Source organism: Coenobita brevimanus, chromosome 111 (assembly GCF_032717465.1).
Source record: "Coenobita brevimanus isolate Jiangsu-jjx chromosome 111, ASM3271746v2, whole genome shotgun sequence".
Classification (NCBI taxonomy): Eukaryota; Metazoa; Arthropoda; class Malacostraca; order Decapoda; family Coenobitidae; genus Coenobita; species Coenobita brevimanus.
The window spans coordinates 1,602,081-1,623,567 of NC_137064.1; positions in this window are offsets into that span (position 1 = coordinate 1,602,081).

The window sequence follows — 21,487 nt, forward strand, 5'->3', positions numbered from 1 at the left end:
TGAGGTTAGTGAGGCTGATGATGGTGATCAGGTAACTTCGTCAGGTGGTCACCGTAGAAGTGGTTGATATCTGTTGTTAGGCAACCACGTCTTCCCCCTCTCGTCCCTTGCCTCACCCCTCCGTCTTCTTCCTTTCCGTGCCTCACTCCTCCCTCTCCTACCCTCCCCTGCCTCACCCTCCCTCTCCTTCCCCTGCTTCATTCCTCCCTCTCTTTCCCTCCCCTGCCTCACTTCTCCCTCTCCTTCCCTCCCCTGCCTCGCGCCTCCCTCTCCTTCTCTCCTTTTCCCCTCTCCTCCCCTGCCTCACCTCTCCTCTCCTTCCCTCCCCAGCTGCACCTCTCCCAATTCTTCCCTCCCCTCCCTCTCCTTCCCTCCTTTTCCCCTCCCTTCCCCTGCCTCGCCTATCCCTCTCCTTCCTTCCTCTGTCTCACTCCCCCCTCTCCCCTCCACCGCCGTTCTTCTTCTCGTACCGATACTTCCCTCATCTGCTTCACCTGTTCTCTTTCTCTTGCCACTTTTCTCCTTTTTCCTTCATTCACATGACCCCTACTGGAACCACGTATCTTATTTAGTATTAGGAAGTAGTAATTATTATCACAGGATGCGTTTGTCGTTCAATTGGCATAGTCTAGTGATGCATATAAAACATACGCGGTGCTTCTCTTGCGTCCCATGTGAGTCAGGTTGGTACTTATAAAACGCTTTTGTTCTAACCTGACAATGATCCCAAACACCTTTCAGTTTAGTTGATGGCCAGGTGGAGTCCGGGTGGAGGCTTAATTTGACCAGTAACCAAGGAGACTCATTCGTGCTTCATACCTAAGGCTCATTGAGTTTAATGCGGTCACAGTTTAAGTTGTAGTTTTGGACCAGTTCCGTCAAATGAGAACAAAGCGACACTAGGAACCTACTGAAATATGAAGCCTTTTTCCGTGAGGCTCCCTTCGGATAGATAATTATAATACTGTAGTTTCAGGCCTTTTAAATGTTTGATATTAAATTTTACTATTAGCTTTTATAATATCATCGACTATTTACTTCCATGCAAAGCTCTTGTATACGATTTTATTCAGTTTATGAGTGGACTTCACATGGCTGAAGGATTGTGTGTGTGTGTGTGTGTGTGTGTGTGTGTGTGTGTGTGTGTTTCTGCGTTTCTGCACGTGAGATAAGGCAAAGTAAATTTTAGCAGTGCGGGGAATAGATGAAATGGTAAAAACTGTACCCACGTGTTAGAATTGAATATATTGTAAAGAAATGTTGCCTGGACATGGACCCTCTTCAGATCCATTGTAATCACCGTGTAGGAGTACAGTTATAACCCCGATGCGCCCTGTTACCCCCAGCAGCACACCAGCCAGTACTCCACGGCCCGCTGACCACACCACACCACATCATACTGCATCACACCACACCACACCACATCATACCACACCACACCACATCACAACAAACCACACCACACCACATCACACGACATCACACCGCATCACACCACATCACATTACACCGCATCACACCACATCACACCACACCACATCACACCGCATCACAACACATTGCATCACACCACACCACACCGCATCACATCACACCACACCACACCACACCACATCACACCACACCACACCACACCACACCACACCTTACTTTGATTCATCCTTCGTCATCCTACAGCCATCGACCTCCTTCGATTCATCACTTTTCATCAACTCACCCATTTCATCTCCCCTTTTCACCCTCCTTTGCGATTACATCTCCTGTGCACCTCTCTTCACGTCCATTTTGCTTCCCCGTTTATCATTTCTCCTCCCTTTTTCATCTCCTTTCTCTCCTCTTCCATTTCCTCACTCCATTCCTGCCTCCCCCATCTCCTCCCTACCCCATTCACCTCCCTCCCTGCCTCCCCCATTTCACTTCCCCCTCCTCATTTCCCTCTCAGCACACCTGTCACCTGGCCACCGATCATTCACCTACTAGCCTTTGTAATTAAGGTATCGGTGTTGCTGTCGTTCCACATACGGCAAGAATTTTTTGGATTCGCTGAAGATAATGTACCGGTATATATAGACTTTTTAATGTTTTTACCTTTTTTTTTTAAATATTGAAACGAGATTAGATTATATTAAGTATTGTTATCTCGTATGGATTGGGTTAAATAGTTAGGAGTGTTATGGTAATGAGTAGAGTTCCTAAGAAAATTTCCTCAGTATTTCCCGTCTTGTGTCCTTCCGTGAGGGGAGTTAAGGCCTTCATCGCCAAGCATAGTTGCCATTGTGTTGCCAAATATCGCGTGATTGAGCTCCCACCATTACCATCTCTGCCGTGCGTGGGTGCAGTGAGGGTAACCAAAGCCTTAGCAACACAAGGCCACTTCCCACCCACACCACGCACAGCCAGCAATATTCTCTACTCTTTTCACCTTAAACTGGTCTAAATTTGCCATCTTGCCGTCTTGAATGCTGAGTTGTTTGACCCTGATCAGGAAGAAGTGCCATGCTGTCATGTAGAGCCGTATTTCTCTGCCATTGCGCTACTTGAATTGATGGCAAAGGACGACAGACTTAGCCATGTTGAAGTGAAAAGAGTATTGTACTGATGAGGGTGGATGGGGATTGGTTGGTTGAGTTAGTATAGGCTTAGCTCATATATATATATATATATATATATATATATATATATATATATATATATATATATATATATATATATATATTTTAAGATTCGGCTAAGTATATATATATATATATATATATATATATTTTTTAAGATTCGGCTAAGTAACTAAGAAACGGGGGTTAATTTTTCCGTAGACTTATTTACCTATCATTTCATCGGCCAGCAGAGGCTTAAAATTTTCCAGATTTTCAAGACAATAAAATATAACTCCAAAACGGTGAGAGAGAGAGAGAGAGAGAGAGAGAGAGAGAGAGAGAATAACCTCTTTCCCGTATTGCCAACTACATCTTAGGCTTCTTCAGTCATGCCTTATCACAATTTATACATCACATTCATCTTTATTTTGCGCCCCTAAAAATGTAAAATAAAAGAAACTGATGTCAGGTTATTCATTATGTATAAATCTAGGCCTGAGCTGTAGCGGTGAATAATTTGTGTAACGGTGAGGCTTCCCCATACACACCCGTTACCTGTGATTTGAGAGAGAGAGAGAGAGAGAGAGAGAGAGAGAGAGAGAGAGAGGATATTAATTGGAGGATTGATTGGTTAATTAATTGATGAAACTGAATAATGCCAGAGAGAGAGAGAGAGAGAGGGTGGGGGTTAATTTGTATAATATGGTTAATTGATTACTATATTACTTGATTGATGAAAATTAATATTAACATGTAGGGAGGGAGGATAGAGAGGAGTGCACAGAGCTTTTTTCTTTTTTTATGCAAGGAAGAAGGAACCAAAGGCCAGCTCCTGCAAGATCGTGTGTAGCAGTGGAGGAACATGGGGTGGGGGTGGGGGAGTTGGACTGTGGTGAGCTGGGGTAACAGAGAGTGGAGTGGTGTGGAGTGGAGCTGGAAGGACAAGAGTGAGAGGGTGTGGATTTGGGTGTGGGATGGAGTGGGGAGGTTGACAGTGATTGGGTGAGAGGGTGTGGATGTGGGTGTAGGATGGATTGGGAAGGTTGAGAGTGATTGTGTGTGGATGTGGGTGTGGGATGGATTAGGAAGATTGAGAGTGATTGGGTGTGGATGTGGGCGTGGGTGTGGGTGTGGGTGTGGGAGAGGAGAGGAGAGGACATAGGAGAGAGTAGTGGAGATGAAGGAAGTGAGGGAGAGATGACTTGAGGGAAAGGAAAGAAGGAGAGGAGGATATGAAAGAAGCGAGAAGAAGGGGGCAGAGTTGAGTAGAGGAAGTGGAGAGGGAAGTGGAAGGAATGGAGGGGAGATAATTGGAGGGAATGGGGAGAATATAAGTGGAGCAAAGGGAGCGTGAAGGGGGAGGAGAGATGACGCAAATAGGAAACAAAGTGGAGGGAAGGAGGAAGGTGGTGGTGAGGGAGCTTGGAAGGTCAGATGAGAGACAGAGAGAGATGGGGGGGGGGGGTAGAAGGCCTGGTCAGGGAAGAGGGGAGAGGAGGGAGGGAAGAGATTGAGGAAGGAGAAGATGGAGAGAAGGAGAGTGAGGAGAGAGAAAATGGAGGGAGGGAGAGTGGAAGGTAAGTAGCGTGAGGGAAGAGAGAACAGCTTGGAGTGGTAGCATAGTAAGGAGAAAGCATGGGTTAGGGTGGTGGGGAAGGATTGGTGGAGGAGAACTTAATTTTTAGAAGGGAGCATGAGAGAGGGGAGCATGGAAGGACGGGGGAGCATAGATGGATGAGGGGGGCGTGGAAGGAAGCGGGGACAAGGAGGAGGAGGAGGAGATTGGAAGGAAGGGGAACTTGGAGAGAAGTATGATGAGAAGAGAGTGTGGAGAGAGGAGGTAGTATGGAGGGGAGGAAGGAAGATGGGGGGGAGGGGGAGACGTCGAGAAGAGGAGGGGGTGTGGAGGAAAGGAGGGAGGATGGAGGAAAAGGACGGAGCGTGGAGGAGAGGAAGGAGCATGAAGGAAAGAGGGGGTGGGGTGGAGGATAGGAGGGAGCGTGGAGGAAAGAAGGGAACGTGGATGAGAGGAAGGAGCGTGGAGGAGAGGAAGGAGCGTGGAGGAGAGGAAAGAGCGTAGAGAGAGGAGGGAGCGTGAAGGAAAGAGGGGGTGGGGTGGAGGATAGGAGGGAGCGTGATAGTGGAGGCGGAGTGCAGGGTTGCCAGGTGCGCGCGTTTCGCGCCAGATTGGGCGACTTTGGAAGATGATTTGCGCTTAAATTTGAACGGCTGCGCGTTGCGCTTTTTTGGGCGCTTTTTGAAATGACTGAGAGCTTTTCGGGCGATTTTGTGTGGATACGATGTTCATCAAAATAAGAAAAAAAGTAAGAAGACAACGTATGCCTGATGTACTAATACTCGTATGACTCAGTACTCCTTGCCCTGCCACTCCCCAAACGCATTGTGAAGCCTTCCTTTCCATGACCCCAAGTGTGTGTGTGTGTGTGTGTGTGTGTGTGTGTGTGTGTGTGTGTGTTAGCCTTTTGTTTTAATCCTGCATCCTCAAGACTCAAGGCTACGCCTTTCTAGTGAGTGTAAATTTAGTCTTCTTAGTCTCTCTTCATATGAAAAGTTCTGAATATCAATGTATCATTTTTGTCATTCTTCACTGTGCATTATCGAACGAATATAAGTCCATCCCTATACGTTGCTACTACAGCGCTAATGTCCATCACTTATGTGTAGTACAATTAGCACCAGAGTCATAATGACCACCCTGTTCCTCCCCTACATCTACCTCTTTGTCTTAACCCCTCACACCCTTTACCAAGCCTGCCCATCCCAACCCTGATCCCATAATTATTGACGACGCAAAGCTCTCCCTCTGCCCCATCTGCCACTCCATACCTTCTGTATTATCCTCTCTCTCTCTCTCTCTCTTTCATCCAGATTAAAGTTCACTGTCTCCACTCGTTACCCCTCCCCGGAGAGCAATTACCACCTCCTTGTAAATGTTTCACAGGCGCAGCCGTCTGACCCTCTATCACCTGACCCCACTCCTCTGGTCTGACTTTTCGACCGCCACCTACTACAACTACTACTACTACTACTACTACCAACACACACACACACCTCTACGGGTTAATAATAGAGAAGAATGACAATAACTGGCTCTCACCACTCCCAAGATTGATGGAGGAGAGGTGTGTGTGTGTGTGTCTCATTTTGCTGTTTGCGCTTTTTGGGCGCGTTTTCGGGATGAATTGGGCGCCAACAGCACCCACCGACCTGGCAACACTGGCGGAGTGAGTCAGTGTTGTGGGGTGACTACTGAACGAAGCACGCCCGTAGTGGCTCCTAAATGTACTGTACTGTGTAATGTGGAGTACACCGTAATGTGCTGGGTGTGGTGTAGTGAAAAGAACAGTGTAGTAGCGGTGTTTTGTCTTATAGTGAACAGTGTAACGTTGTGCACCGTATGTGATGGACTAGAGAGAGTACAGTACTGTGAAGTGTGCTGTGTTATAGTGAAGGGAATTGCGTAAAGATGTGTAGTATATTGTAGACAGCACAGTAGTGTAATATTGTTTACTATGGAGAGGAGTGTAACCGAGTGCTGTGTAATGTAATATTTTGTATCTGAGTGTATGGTGAAGTGTCGTAGTGGAGATAAGTGTATTGTGATAAGGTACAGTGAATAGTATATATATAGTGCTGTATTATGCTTCAGGAAAGTATTGTAGGTATAGCATAGGAGACTTTGTAGCATCTCCCACATAGCGATCTATTTTGCATATTATTCTGTCACATTATTATTTTGCCTGTCCCATTTGCGTATTACTATTTTGTACATTACCCTTCTGCATTGTCTTGTATGTCATTGATGCATTGTCGATATTATAATGGCATCAGTAACATACAAGAGAATATTAGGCTGTTAGTGATATGCAAAATAAATCGCCAAGAGAAAGGTGTTACTATGTTCCTGTGTTACCTAGAAAACGGCTCCTAGTGCAGAGGACATCAGTCTTTTTATCTCTGTATATGTAGACGCCGTAATCTCAAAAGGGGTGGACGCAAATGAATCCTATCAGGGCGTCCTCTCTGCAGGTCACACCTCCTCACTCATACCCTTGCATCTCATTCTCAGTCACCCCCTTGGACTCAAAACATATCATTGCAGTTCATTAAATTTCAAAGAGTACAGTGTGGTGATGAACTCGGTGTCATCGTAAAGGTTTGTAATGCGTCGCGTCCCAGTAATATATGGCTTCTTTACTATATATTTTTTTATTAGAATTGGATGAGCGTTTAGTATGAGAAACTATATTGAAGAAGTGTACAGTGAGAGGTTATGTGCTTCGAGAGATGGTGTGCCTTCCCAGTGTATGATGATGTTCAGTATATGGCACAGATTTGACAGAAGTTGCTATAAAGATGTATGCGATAGTGAAATTTAGAGAAATTGCCGTGTAAAGATGTATATGACACTAGAATTGACAGAAATTGCAGTATAAGGAATATGACACTAAAGTTTACAGAAATTGTGGTATAAAGATGTATGTGACGCTATAATTGATACAGATTGTGGTATAAAGAATGACCCTAAAATTGTCAGAAGTTGTGGTATAAAGACGTATGTGACGCCATAATTGACACAGATTGTGGTATAAAAGGGTATGTGACAGGCAAGTGGACAGAGGCGGAGTGTCACCTGATACTGCTCCCGTGATGTGGTCATGTGACACCCTGGAAAGTGCCTGAATATCTTTAGCAACTTGGAAGATGATGCACAAGAGCGCTCTCTCTCTCGTATATATGTATGTGTATAGTAAATATATATATAAAGGTTAGCCATGAACTGTTGGAACCCCGTGACCCCTGAGTTGGAAATTTTCTGCTTCTTGGGGAAAATAAAACACCGAAAGAGAGAGAGGGAGAGAGAGATTTTTTCTAACCTGTCGTAATGATTAAGGCGTGGCTATTGATAGATAGATAGATAGATTGCTAGATACGTAGATAGACAGATAGCTAGACAGGCGAAGATCTGGAATGCCTTTCAACTCGATTTACGACAAAATGTAGGCAGATTGGAGGGTTGATTTGACTAGTAACCAAGGAGACTCATTCCTTCCACATAATTCATCGAACTCTATTCATCCAGGCCTTAATATTAAAGCTGTGAGTTGTTCAGTTCCGTTATATGAAAAAATGCTTATGAGAGAGTGTATGAGAGTGAGGTGGTTGGGAGGAGACGGAGAGGGAGGCCGAGGACGAGGTGGCGAGATAAGGAGAGATTATTATAAGGTTTGTAGGGTATGGGAAACCAGTTGTTGCTGAGTAGGGGGGAGGTCCTTTTGTCTTGACCCCTGACAGGATGCGGCGTCGGGCAGTGGATAGATAGAGAAAGATGAATAAACGTATGGATAGATAGATAGATAGATAGTTGGATGGATGGATAGGTAGTTAGATAAGATAGATGGGTAGGTAGGTAGATGGATATAGGATAGCTAGATAGATAAACAGATAGATAGATAGATAGTCGGTAGGTAGGTAGATGGATAAATGGATAGCCAGATAGATAAACAGATAGATAGATACGTAGATAGTCGAATTATAAGTTTAGGAAATTATAGAAATGTTTATATGTTTGCGGTAACTTATTCAGAGCCAACATTTTTATATTAATTCGCTTGTTGTCGGGAGTGAAGGAAAATAGAAGAGAAAATACACGTAAGAAAGGTCAACTGCGGGATGTGGAAACAGACGAGACGAAAGAGAGAAATCGAAGGTGAAAATAATATAATCGGTAGAAATACAATGGTGAACTTTTGAACTCCGGGTCTGAATAAATAAATAAATAAATAGTAGGTAAGAAAATAGATAGACAGGTAGATGGATAGATAGTTAGATCAGGTAAATAAAGGAAAAAAATGAATGGATAATTAAAAATAAATAACAATAGAAATGAAAATACCACATCATAAGGAATTGTTAACGAGAAACTCCTTTAAAAAAACAGATTGTGATTTTTCGATGTTAATTCGCTCTTGGCAGGTGTTACGGGAAGGCGGCCACGGCATTTCCCGGCTAAAACCCCACTGAAATGTCCGTGAAGTGACCGAGTTGGACAAGGTTACGGTTTATGAGGAGAAAGTATTGAACCACACCGGATTTGGGGACGGGAGGGGTTGAGTGGGGTTGGGTTGGGTTGAGTGGGTTGGTGGATGGGGTTGAGTGCGGTTGGGTTGGATAGAGTGGGTTGGGTTGAGGAGATTGGCTTGGTGGGTTGGTTTGTGTGGGGTTGGTTAGATTGGGTTGGTGGGTGAGATTGGGTAGGTTTGGCTTGGTGGGTGGGGTTGTGGTGGTATTGGTTTGGTAGGTCAGTATGGTGGGTGGGGTTGGGTAGGTTGGGTTGTGTGGGGTTGGGTTGGGATTTCGGGCTGGGCTGTTCTCTGGGTTATTAAGTGCTTTCGAGTTTTTTTGGGGGACGGGTGGGGTTGAGTGAGGTGGAGCTGGGTAGATTGGAGTGGATTGGGTTCTCTTCAGGCTTTCAGGTAGTATTGGGTTTGGGGGAGTAGATGGGTTGGGTGTTTTGGGTTTCTCTCTCTCTCTCTCTCTCTCTCTCTAAGGTACAGTCGGGAGCAAAAATTCACCGACAGTCCCTTCCCAGCTTTTTATCTTGCCTTCCATATATCCTAACCTTCCCCGACCGTGATGGGAAGTCATGGAGTGTTCAAGAATTACTCCATCTTAAAGAAAATAATCAATCAGTGTTCAGTAATTTCCGCGCAGTACTATTTTTGTAATCCTAGCATGGCTTTGTGGACCGCTCCTGTCTGTATTTTTATTTGTAATGTCTGTGTAATGGTAGGGTACAGTTAGTAGGGTCAGAGGACGGTATTTCAGGCCCCGCGGAATGCTGGTATGAGTGTGTGAGAGAGAGAGGGAGAGAGGTGCGTGTGCTTGGGCGTGAGAGAGGGTGGGGTGGTGTGAGGGAGGGGAAAGCTGTGTGTCTCCTTGAGTTGATCAGCCAGTATAAGTTTCACACCTCACCTCACCCCACCCAACCCAGCCCAACCTGACCCAACCCAACCCAGCTCTTTTCACACACACCCTTGTATTTTTGCATTATACATCTCACCCCCTGTCAGTATGAATTATAGTGTTACTCCAGTCATTCCTGTAATGTTGAAAAACTGATACTTATCCTCTAGAAATACCCTTTGGATTTTGTGTTTATCTGCCCAACAAAGTAGATTATTATGAAGGGAATGGATTTGTTCGAAGTGTAATATTAATCGTCTGAAGGCTGTACTCTTCAATAAAGCTCACCTCTTCATGGCCAGGCACGAACTTAGTATTCTCTAGCACCGACAGACGATTTATTGAGCTGGGAATCGTCTGACTACCGGGGAATTAACCTTTACGAATTAACCCCTACGTGGCAAATCAACAGCTTTCAGCATAGTCCTTTCACACTAACTTGGTTCAGAATTTCGTCCTGTTTTGGCATGTTTTAGGGCGGTTCAGTGTCCTTTCCATAGCACTTTTTTGTGACTTGTAAGATAATCTTGTGTTAAGCAAGTGCCACAACTCACCAAGAGAGAGAGAGAGAGAGAGAGAGAGAGAGGTGGCATTTTTAGGCCAAGTTAATATGAGTATATTATATTCATTAACGCCAGACGAGTTTATTCTGCTAAGGAAAACCTTTGACCACCAAGGATGCTCCTCTCTCTCTCTCTCTCTCTCTCTCTCTCTCTCTCTCTCTCTCTCTCTCTCTCTCTCTCTCTCTCATTCCGGTAACTTTTCCAGCGTTTGAATGGTGAGTCATGGTGGGCGTCGCTTCAACCGCCACCCAGAACCGTTATAATCAAATATTTAAAACTCCCCTAATGAAACTTCCCTCAGCTCTTCCAAATCTGAAGATATTAGTCCGTATTGTCGTCGGTAAAGGAAGCAGCCTAACACCTTTTCCGTAGCTATTTATTTTGGGGATACGGCTGGTTAATATCAGTTTGTAGGTAGGAAGGTAGGCACACCGCAAAATGTTCCCATTAGTTGCACGAATAAAACTGACATTAAATAATACACCGGGGTCATCGTGGGCGGTGGGACGTACAGTTGAGGAAGTGGTGGTGTGGTGGTGGTGGTGGTGGAGTGGAGGTGTGGAGGTGCAATGGAGATATGGGGAAGATGAAGCATATAGTATGGAGTGAGGTGTGGTTGAGGGTATGGGGTTGATATTGGAAGCTTGGCTGTAGAATTGGGGAGTGGGTTGTGATTGGAGGTGTGGTGTAGGAAGGTAGTGTATTTGGTTGGAGGTGTGGGTGTAGGTGTGGGAAGGTTGAGTGTGCTTGGGAGTGGGGCATCCCTGGAGGTGTGGATGTGTGTGAGGTAGGTGTGGGGTGGATGTGGTGTAGACCTTCGTTGGGGTTTAGAAATTTAGGTGTGAATGTGTGAGTTGGAATTTAGGTGTGGATGTGCGTGAGCTAGGTGTGGACGTGATGTGTTGCCAGGTGTGTAGATTGTGGAGTGAGGTGTGGCAAAGTTAGAGATAAATGTGGTTGTATTTAACTGCAGATGAGAGGTAGGTATGGTGGTAATGTGTGGTATGGTTTTAGAGTAAGAAGTTAAGAAGTGAGGTGGAATAGAAGTGTGGAGTGAATGTGGATGTAGGAGTGGGATAGGTATGATAGTGACGTGTGACATGGTTTTAGTGAGGCGTAAAAGAAGTGTGGGGTGAGTGTGGGTGTGGGAGCTACGTGTATTTTGATTTTATACAGCACAGGAAAAACCTCATTTAGTCACGTAGTTAAATGCCGTTGTGTGATATCCGGAAGCCAACAGGTATGAAAATGGAAAAGGCTCTTCGTGGACGGAAGCGGAAATTGATGAGAGCTGCTCGTGCGTTGTGGGTACGGCACTTAAACCACTTCACCGCGATTTTGTGTGTGTGTGTGTGTGTGTGTGTGTGTGTGTGTGTGTGTATTCACGCTGCCTCCTGAAGATTTTTGGAGGAATTGGGTGTAGTTTTTATATGAAAATTCTGTCCGAAATTGAATAAAATCGTCTGGTGGTAAAAAGAATGATGTACGTCGTCAGAAGGGCTTAACCAATTCTCTGTGACTTCTTAGTTTATCGGTGCTACATCCTGACGATTTTATTCAGCGTAGTAGGTCCCCCTAGTGGCGAAGGGGTTAATGTAGGCTGTATCTAACCCTTCCATTCCGAAAACTTTTATCCAAACTTGAAAAAAATCGTCAGCTATCATCAGTAATGAAAATAAAACTGATGTCCTCGGAGCGAAGTGAGTATCAAGTGATTTGCTGAGGTTGTGTGGGAAGTGTCTGATACCTGGCCGTCCCAGATACTGGATGGTGGTGGTGGTGGTAGTGGTGATAATGGTGGTGGTTGTGGTGGTGAAAATGGTGGGGGTGGTGATGGTGATAATGATAGTGGTGATGGTAATACTGATAGTGGTGATGGTGTTGATGGTATTCTGACAGTGGTAACGGTGGGAATGGCAGTAATGATGCTGTTGTGGTGGTAGGGGCATTTCTATCGTGGACTTGAATTGTGGCAGAAACCATTGGGTCGAGGGGGTTGATAGACAATTAATAGACGGGATTTGGTTTTTTAAAAAGTTGGTATTGAGAAGAATAAAATTGAAATTGTGTAATTATACCGATAGTTTCAGTTCCCCATGAATAAGTTGTTTTCCTAAGTAAAGTCGAATAGCTTGTGTGCGTGTGTGTGTGTGTGCGTGTGCGTGTGTGTGTGTGTGTGTGTGTGTGTGTGTGTGTGTGTGTGTGTGTGTGTGTGTGTGTGTTTAAGTGTGAGAGGGACTGGGCGAGTGTTGCTGGAGTGAGAGGTAGTGCTTGTTGGAGGGAGAGGGGGAGTGAGTGGGTATTGGTGATAAGTGGGAAAGAGAAGTGGGAAAGGAAAAAAGTACAGGGGAAATGGGAATACGAATGAATTGATGATTGAGTAGTATTGAGAGAAAGAATAGAATATAGTTATCATCGTAGTGAAAGGGTTAAATGGCCAATCATCTTTTTCCCTATAGTCAAGCCGTTCATGAAGACAGCGTGTGGATTGACCTGTGAATCGGCCTCCCTGGGGAATTTTACCGCCATTCTCCCACGTATATATTTTATGTGTAAGGCTTTCACGGTTATCAGTGGGAAGTTAATTTGCTCCCACACTCTTCCTTACTCCCTCACCCTCCCTCACTCCTTCACCTTCCCTCCCTTCCTCACCCTTCCTCACATCCACAGCCTCCCTCCCTCACCCTCACTCCCTTCCTCACCCACACTCACTTCCTCACCTTTCCACACTCCCTCACTCTTCCTCCCTCCCACACCCACCCTCACTCCCTCCCCCTCCCGCACTCACTCCCTCACCCTCCTTCACCTCCTTACCCTCCTTCATATCCGCACCCTGCCTCCCCCCTCACCCACTTCAGCCCCTTCACTGCGAGATATATGAAAATCTCCAGGTGTAAGCAACGAGAAAATCAACAGAGCGTCATCTTACTGAACTGCTTCCACTGTTGTAACGCTTACTTGACCTAAAATCGCCATCTCTCAATCCTGAACTCTAAACCGTAACAGGAGACTAACACTAGAATATGGTGCAAGTCTCAAAAATAGAGCTAGATGGAGAGGATATAGAGCCATAGCAATGTCCTTTTCTGCCATTGACCTTTATTTTTTTTTATAACGCAAGAAAGAAGGAACCAAAGGCCAGACCCTCCAAGGAAAAATGAAGCCAGAATAACAGAGACCCAAATGTGAAATAATTAACACCTGGGCCAAGGTAGAATAAAAAAAAAAGTAGATGTTTTTACCTGCCCACTGCAAGGCCTCTCCCTCAAACTGAAAATAATCCATAAGTGGTAGCAAGAATAAAGAAAATGTAATCGTAGTGAAGAGGTAGAAAATGTAATCGTAGTGAAGAGGTAGAAAATGTAATCGTAGTGAAGAGGTAGAAAATGTAATCGTAGTGAAGAGGTAGAAAATGTAATCGTAGTGAAGAGGCAGAAAATGTAATCGTAATTAAAGGGTAGAAAACGTAATCTTACTGAAGGGGTAGAAAATGTAATCGTAGTGAAGAGGTAGAAAACGTAATCGTACTGAAGGGGTAGAAAATGTAATCGTAGTGAAGGGGTAGAAAACGTAATCGTAATGAAGGGGTAGAAAATGTAATCGTAGTGAAGAGGCAGAAAATGTAATCGTAGTGAAGAGGCAGAAAATGTAATCGTAGTGAAGGGGTAGAAAATGTAATCGTAGTGAAGGGGTAGAAAACGTAATCGTAGTGAAGGGATAGAAAACGTAATCGTCGTGAAGGGGTCGGATGCTGATGTTGCATGTAGAGTCACGTCTGGGATTTGTGTGTGTGTGTGTGTGTGTGTGTGTTTAAACTGTTGTAATGAGATTTGGACGTGTCTTGGTGTTGAATGTAGACAGTTAAGCTCTCTGTCTCGTCTCGTTTCTCTCTCTCTCTCTCTCTCTCTCTCTCTCTCTCTCTCTCTCTGTGGACTATATCTATCTGTCTGTATATTTATCTACCACGGTATCTTTCTCTATACGTCTTGAACACACATATATACTTTCTCTGTTACACCTCCATACCCTCTGCTCTGTTAATGATGCACAGATGTCGATGTGAAAAAGAGAATATTGAAGTATAAGAGACAGAATACATCACTAGGGAAGAATTACTGCAAAGCCACCTGTATTTAGGGACGAAAATATAGCTAATAGATTCCTTATACTCAGTCCGAGAGAGAGAGAAAGAAAGAGAGAGAGGGAGAGGGAGGGGAAAGAGAAGGGTAGGATGGGGGTAAGGGAAGGGAGAGACGTGTGGGAGGATGGGAAAGGCGGAGTTAGGGAGGAAAGAAAAAGGATGGAAACGAAGTGAGTAGGAGGAGAAAAAAGTATGGAGGGAGGAGTAGAAGGCGGATGAAGGAAGGGAAGAGAGGAGGGGGAACAGAATGGGTAGGAGGAAGGATAGAAAGGCAGACGAAGGGAGGGAAGGCAGGAGGGGTAAAACGAGAAGGGTAGGAGGGAGGGAAGGATAGCCAAGGTAAAAGGGAGCAGGGTCAGGTTTGGGGAGCAGAGTCGACCGTATAGCACACGTGAGAGGTTCGGGGTAGGGGTGGGGGTTGGGGTTGGGGTTTAGATGGGGAGGTATGGTGGCGTGCTTTGAGTGGGTGTTGGAGTGAGAGAGTGAATGAGGGAGTGATTGTTATTGGGAAGGAAATTGTGAGTGAGGGAGGAAGTGTTGTTTAAGTCAGAGAGGAGATGTGTGTGTGTGTGTGTGTGTGTGTGTGTGTGTGTGTGTGTGTGTGTGTTTAAGTGTGAGAGGGAATGGGTGGGCGTTGTTGTAGTGAGAGAGGCAGTGCGTGTTGGAGTGAGAGGGGGAGTGAGTGGGTATTAGTGATAAGTGGGAAAGAGAAATTTGAAAGGAAAGAAGTATAGGGAAAATGAAAATACGAATGGATTGATGATTAAGTAGTAATGAGAGAAAGAATAACAATGGGAAACGATTAAAAAGAGAGTGTTTGGGAAGTGAGAGAGGAAAGACGTTAGATTTGTCGTAATGAGGGGAAAATGCGATGATGAAAGGGAGTAGCAGAAAGGAATGAGGGGGGAAGGTGAGGATTGGAAAGGTGATGAGTGTGAGAGTTTTTGTAAATATGGAGGGAGTAATGGTAGGCAGGGCGAATGAAAAATGGAGTAGTGAAGAGAGAGAGAGAGAGAGAGAGAGAGAGAGAGAGAGTGTTCCTCGATAGTGCTGGGAGAACAATAATTGCTAAGGAAAATGAAAAAGGTTGAATAAATGTGAGAAAAGCAGGTAATTTTTGTGAAGGGCATTGCAAAGGAAACATATATTGGAAACATATATTGAGTGGATGTTGGAAGGGAGGGAAATTGATACGTCGAGGCAAGAGGAAATATGAGAAGGTTTCCGTGGGTGTGGAAAAGTTGATTATATGACCAGAGAGAGGACAGTAGAATGGAAATATGAGAGAGTCTGACTAGTACAAGGTGGGAAGGTGATCCGTCGAGGTGGAAGGACAGAGGAAATGTGAGAAGGAGGAGGAGGAAGTCAGAGAGAGGTTATGACTGGTTAGAATACAATGCAAGGGAAAGTTTAGGGAGGAATTGAGTGGATGTCCAGTGGTGGTGAGTTTGTATTCGATGGGAGAGGGCAAAGAACAAAGAAATGAGAGGTGGGGAACGACAGGGGAAAAGAGCTGAGGAGTGAGAGGGAGTGAATGAGAGGGAAAAGAGCAGAGGAGTGAGAGGGAGTGAATGATAAGGAAAAGAGCAGAAAAGTGAGAGGTGGGGAATGAGAGGGAAAAGAGCAGAAAAGAGAGTAAATTGGTGTTGGAGAGGTGAAGGTTGAACTGAAAAATGTGTTTGGAAAGTCATGATCTTAAAAAAAAAAAAAAAAAAAAAAAAAAAAAAAAACGGGAGTGAGAGTGAGTGAGTGAGTGGGTGAGTGAGTCTTCGAGAGGTGAAGGTTATTGAGATGTGGAAAGTGTGTGTTTGAATAGTCAGGACGGCAAAATAAGTGAGAGGGATTGAATGACAGGGAAATCGTAGATAAATGAAGTGCAGTGAATGAGAAGGAAAACCGTGGCGAAGTGAGAGGGAGGGAGGGAGAGCGTGTCTGAGAGGTGAAGGCTGATGAGAAGAAAAGAGTATGGAAAAATCAAGGCGCGAATGAACACTGAAATACAACCGGCTTCTTATACTTAGTGAACGAGTGAGTGCGGACGGAGTTAAAGGTGAGGACATGGGCGATTCAAGTTATATGTCAAGGAGACGGATACAAGAGAGAAAAAGAATGGTTATATGAAAAAAAAAAAGTGTGAGGCAGGAATGACTGTCCTTGGTAACTAGTCAAAAATATCCTCCAATCTGACTACGAGTAACACCTGGCCGTGAACTAAGCTGAGAGACGTTACGGGTTTTTGCCAGGTGATAGTAACCCGACTTTTGATGTGAAATACCGTGGAGGAGAGTGACAAGCGTGATTTGCGTGGTGAAGGTCCCCGGATGTACAGTCGTGGACAAAAGTTATGTCTGCTACACACTTGAGGCACGTCCGTCACTTTTCTTCCTAATCCATCCTATCAGAGAACAACATGTAAGGGCAGGGAAAGATGCCAGGTCTCTCTCAGCGTAGGAATATTAGCCAGCTGAGGGCAGTGAGAAGGAGACTTGATGGAATATTATACTTTTGTTGCCGACTGTACCTGAGACCTAGGGCAAGGGCAGGGTGTAGGGGTGAGGGTGTGTGAGGGGAAAACGGTGCTTGTTGTGTACTGGGGTCATGATGTGAGGGTTTGGGGTGAAGTTGTAGTTTCTCTCTTTTTACACACACACACACACACACACACACACACACACACACACACACACACACACACACACACACACACACCGCTCGCTGGTGCAGTGGTAACGTTCTCGCTTGCCAACTGGTGGACGGGAGTTCGCGCCTCGCTCAGGTTGCGAAAAGTTTCACTGACGAAGTGGGTGGTTACTGTCCTCCTTGAGCAAGGGGACGGGTGTGTGCGTGTGTGAAGGTCACAGCCTTGCCCTTAGATCGGACTGTATGAGCTCTCAGCTCCCTTCCGGGAGGGTAAAAGCTGACCATCACGACCATCAAGTGATCCTTACCGACCCGGTGAATTACCCCCCCCCTCTCTCTCTCTCTCTCTCTCTCTCTCTCTCTCTCAGTGTAATCCCGTGTATAGGAGTGTGAGTGGGGTGGTGGGGTGTGGGAAATGTGTAGGTGTTGGCAGTATTGGGTGACGGGTAGAACCACATCCTCACTCCATATCACATCCATTCCTGTTTGACGCCTACTCGATACGTTGCACTCACCTTTGTTTACCCATTCACTACCTGGACGTATTTTGTATATTAATCTACCGCCAGACGATTTTATTCAGCGATTGTATTGTGCCTAAGTGCAGGATGAGTTGATTAATGCTCTGCCTGACTCATCCCTTTCTGATTGTCACTTCCATTGGTGGAGAAAATCGCCTCAGGATACCCCTCTTCAGAAAAGTAATAATAATAATAATAATAAACTTCGGATTTATGGATTTCATACCTTCAGCCCGAGGACTTCCTTTATATTTGATTGTTGCCACTCCCATAAGGTATAATCGGGATCTAGAGAAATTTTTCGAACTGGGGGTGTCATGCAGCATACTCTACAGCTTTCGTAAAATCGCTGATAGCATCTAGAGTGAACTGGCCTCATGTTTACTTCTTGTTACCTTGAGACGATTTGATTACGGTATGCGTAGTAGAAACCTCTCATGGTGAGGTGATTGATAAGCTGTTTTTGACGAGATCTTTTATCGATCGTAGAGAATAAAAGAGGAACAGCATGCTTTCAGAATTGCAGGGAATCAGCATCACAGTTTAATTAATCCCCTGAGCCTGGGACGTATTTTTCTTTCATTTTATTCTTTCCATATCCTGGCGATTTTATTCAGCTTCGATTAGACTTTTAGAAGTGGAGGGGTTAGATACAACCTTACTAAGCTTCAGCGAGGCCTTTGAAGACAACTGTATGAATTTAGATTTTGAATTTTTATGGACAGATTTGCTAAGGGAATGTCCAGTATATATTTCATTGTTTATACCATTCATAATAAATATATATTGTGTTCTCCTGTTTTGCACTAGATAGATAAGTAGACGGTGATGCGTGTGATGACTGGAAAATCCTAGATATGATTCTGCTGCTGTTTCTTCCTGTGATTTGGCTGAACTCTTTGCCCAGACTTTTACCTCAAGCTCTATTGGACAGTCACAGTGCTATTCCGCTATCTCCTTCCGCCTTCTCTCCCCGTCTCTAACTTCCTCATTCCCGGCATTATAATTTCTTCAAAGGATGTGCTTTCTACACCCCACTGGCCTTAGTGCTATCAAAGCGTATGGTCCAGGGGTTCCACGTGTTGTCAAGAAATGTGCCGACATGTTTGACTTCTGAGTAGGTTTTCGCTTCTGTTTATGATTTGTGTGTGTGTGTGTGTGTGTGTGTGTGTGTGTGTGTGTGTGTGTGTGTGTGTGTGTGTGTGTGTGTGTGTTTATGCTGGATGTTTGGTCTCGTTCAGTCAGTCCCGAAGAAATGTGACCACTCCCAACCCTCTCCCTATCACCCAGTTGCCTTAATCTCTCGCATTTGTAAAGTTTCGTCTATCCTGTACGGCAGTATTTCAAGCAGCAGTCTTTCCAGAACCTTCTTGACCACCAGTATGGATTCTTTCAAAATTTGCGGATCACGATTTTTGGTTTTCGTGTATTCAGCTTTTTTTTTTTTTAAGTGATAAATTTTGCAGGTTCTTGGCCTTTATTCGCTTATTGTTTTGTAGTAATATGAATGGTGAGGTCGGTGACAACTGGTATATTATTGTGTGCTACAAAATACCTATAGTTCATTCACCTCAATTTGGCCCAGATTTCCCCGTTTTTGCAGCTTGTCTCACGTAGCTCAAAGGCAGAATAAGATAATGCTACGGCTCTGCATCCCTTCCACAGCATATCCTCGTGACTAGGATCCCATTCTAGCGCAAATCTATTCTTGTAACTGAGCATCCAGGATGGAGACGACACATTTAAGCCACGTTAAAGGGAAAGGAGCATAGATGAGGGTATTGTGATGGGAAGCGATAACATTTCAGGATGGAGGGATGGTAATTTTAGGCCAGGTTGAAGTGAAAGGAATACAGATGAGGATTTTGTGATGATGAGAGGGTCGGAGGCAACGGTTCATTGGAGCAAGAAAAACAGGAAGTTCTCCGGTCAGCTGACGTTCCCACATCAACGCCACGAAGAGGAACTGCATTGATGACACGGAATTGATGTATGGATGGATGGATGAATGAATGGTTGGATATTTAGGTTTTAGAGGATGTTGTCAATGATGGAGAGTTGTTAGTAATTTTTAGAAAGTTGTGTGATGGATTAATTAAGAGTTGTGATGCAAGGAGTTGAGTGATTAATTGGGTTGTGATGGAAGGAGCTGTGTGATTGTGATTGAAGGACCTGTGTTATTGATTTTGATTGACGTCTGTGATTGTCAAGTACTTGTGTATTCAGTTTGGGTACGTCTTTTACAGTTTATTGATATGACCTTCAGACGATTTTATATGATTTTAGAAGAGACTTTGCGAATAGGGGATAGATGGCGGCCTTGACTTTGCAAATAGGGGATAGGTGACAGCCTTGACTTTGCGAATAGGGGATAGATGGCAGCCTTGACTTTGCGAATAGGGGATAGATGGCAGCCTTGACTTTGCGAATAGGGGATAGATGGCAGCCTTGACTTTGCGAATAGGGGATAGGTGACAGCCTTGACTTTGCGAATAGGGGATAGATAGCAGCCTTGACTTTGCGAATAGGGGATAGGTGACAGCCTTGACTTTGCGAATAGGGGATAGGTGACAGCCCTTATTAACTGTTCTCCACTGGGGGACTCACCTATACTGAACAGGAGCTCTAAACATTGCATAAATCCGCCAGGACAGCATCTCTCTCTCTCTCTCTCTCTCTCTCTCTCTCTTTTGTCCTTGACCTTGACCTTTGACATGTATTGCACAGAATTTGATCTCTTGCTCCTCCGATGGTGTACAGGCATCATTGGAGATTTAGCATAATTTCAGCCGATAGTTTGTATGAAATGTTAAATATACATACATAAGAAAACATACATACGTATATAGACAGAGACAGACAGACAGACAGACACACAGAGAGATAGATAGATGGACGGACAGACAGACACACAGGCAGACAAAAGGGCAGACACACAGACAAACTAAACAACGCGAGCTAAAAACATTTCCCTTAATGACCATAAAAACGTCTGGTAGTAACAAGAATAAAATAAATGGCGTCCACGGGGTGAAGGGATTGGGTTATAATTCGCTAATGTAGTGGTTGATGGAGCGTTGTGTGGTTACTGAAGTTACATAAATCACAGAGGGAGAGTTTTGTGTTTGGTGAAGAGTTTTTCTTCTTGAGTTTTGTAGTTAATGGAGAGTTTTATATTTTGGTCCCCTTCCTGTGCTGCATCATCTTCTCTCCTTCTTCCCTCTTCCCCATCTCCGCTTCTTCCTGGCCTCCCTATTCCCATTCCCTCTTCTTCTCTTCTCTCTTTTCCCCATCTCCTCTTCCTCCTCTCTTCTCCTCCTCCCCTGCCCCCTCTGCCCTATCCTCTCTTCCTTTTCTTCTTACCCCCACATTTCTCTCTCCTCCTCTCCTTTATTCCTCCCTCTCCATCCTCTTACTCAGTTTCCTCTCCTCATTATCCCTTCGCCTCTTCTCCTCTTCTTCCTCTCTTACCTCCATCCCCCTATCTTATCTCTTTCCCGTCCCCTTCCTTCCCCCTCTCCCCCTCCTGCCCCCTTTCCCCTCCTTCCCCTTTTCCCCTTCCTTCCCGCCTCCTCCTCCTTCCTCCTCTCCCCCTACTTCCCCTCCTCACCCCCCTCCTCCTCTTTTCCCCTCCCACAAGTCAGGGTCACCTCTCCCCCCCACCCCCCACACTGACGCACCTCGCTTGTTTTACTTCCTCCAGGAACGTGACCACAGCCTCCCTCTCTCTCTCTCTCTCTCTCTCTCTCTCTCTCTCTCTCTCTCTCTCTCTCTCTCTCTCTCTCTCCTTACACACACACACACACACACACACCGCTCGCTGGTGCAGTGGTAACGCTCTCGCTTGCCAACTTGTGGACGGGAGTTCGCGCCTCGCTCAGGTTGCAAAAAGTTTCACTGACGAAGTGGGTGGTTACTGTCCCCCTTGAGCAAGGGGACGGGTGTGTGCGTGTGTGAAGGTCACAGCCTTGCCCATAGATCGGACTATATGAGCTCTCAGCTCCCTTCCGGGAGGGTAAAAGCTGACGATCACGACCATCA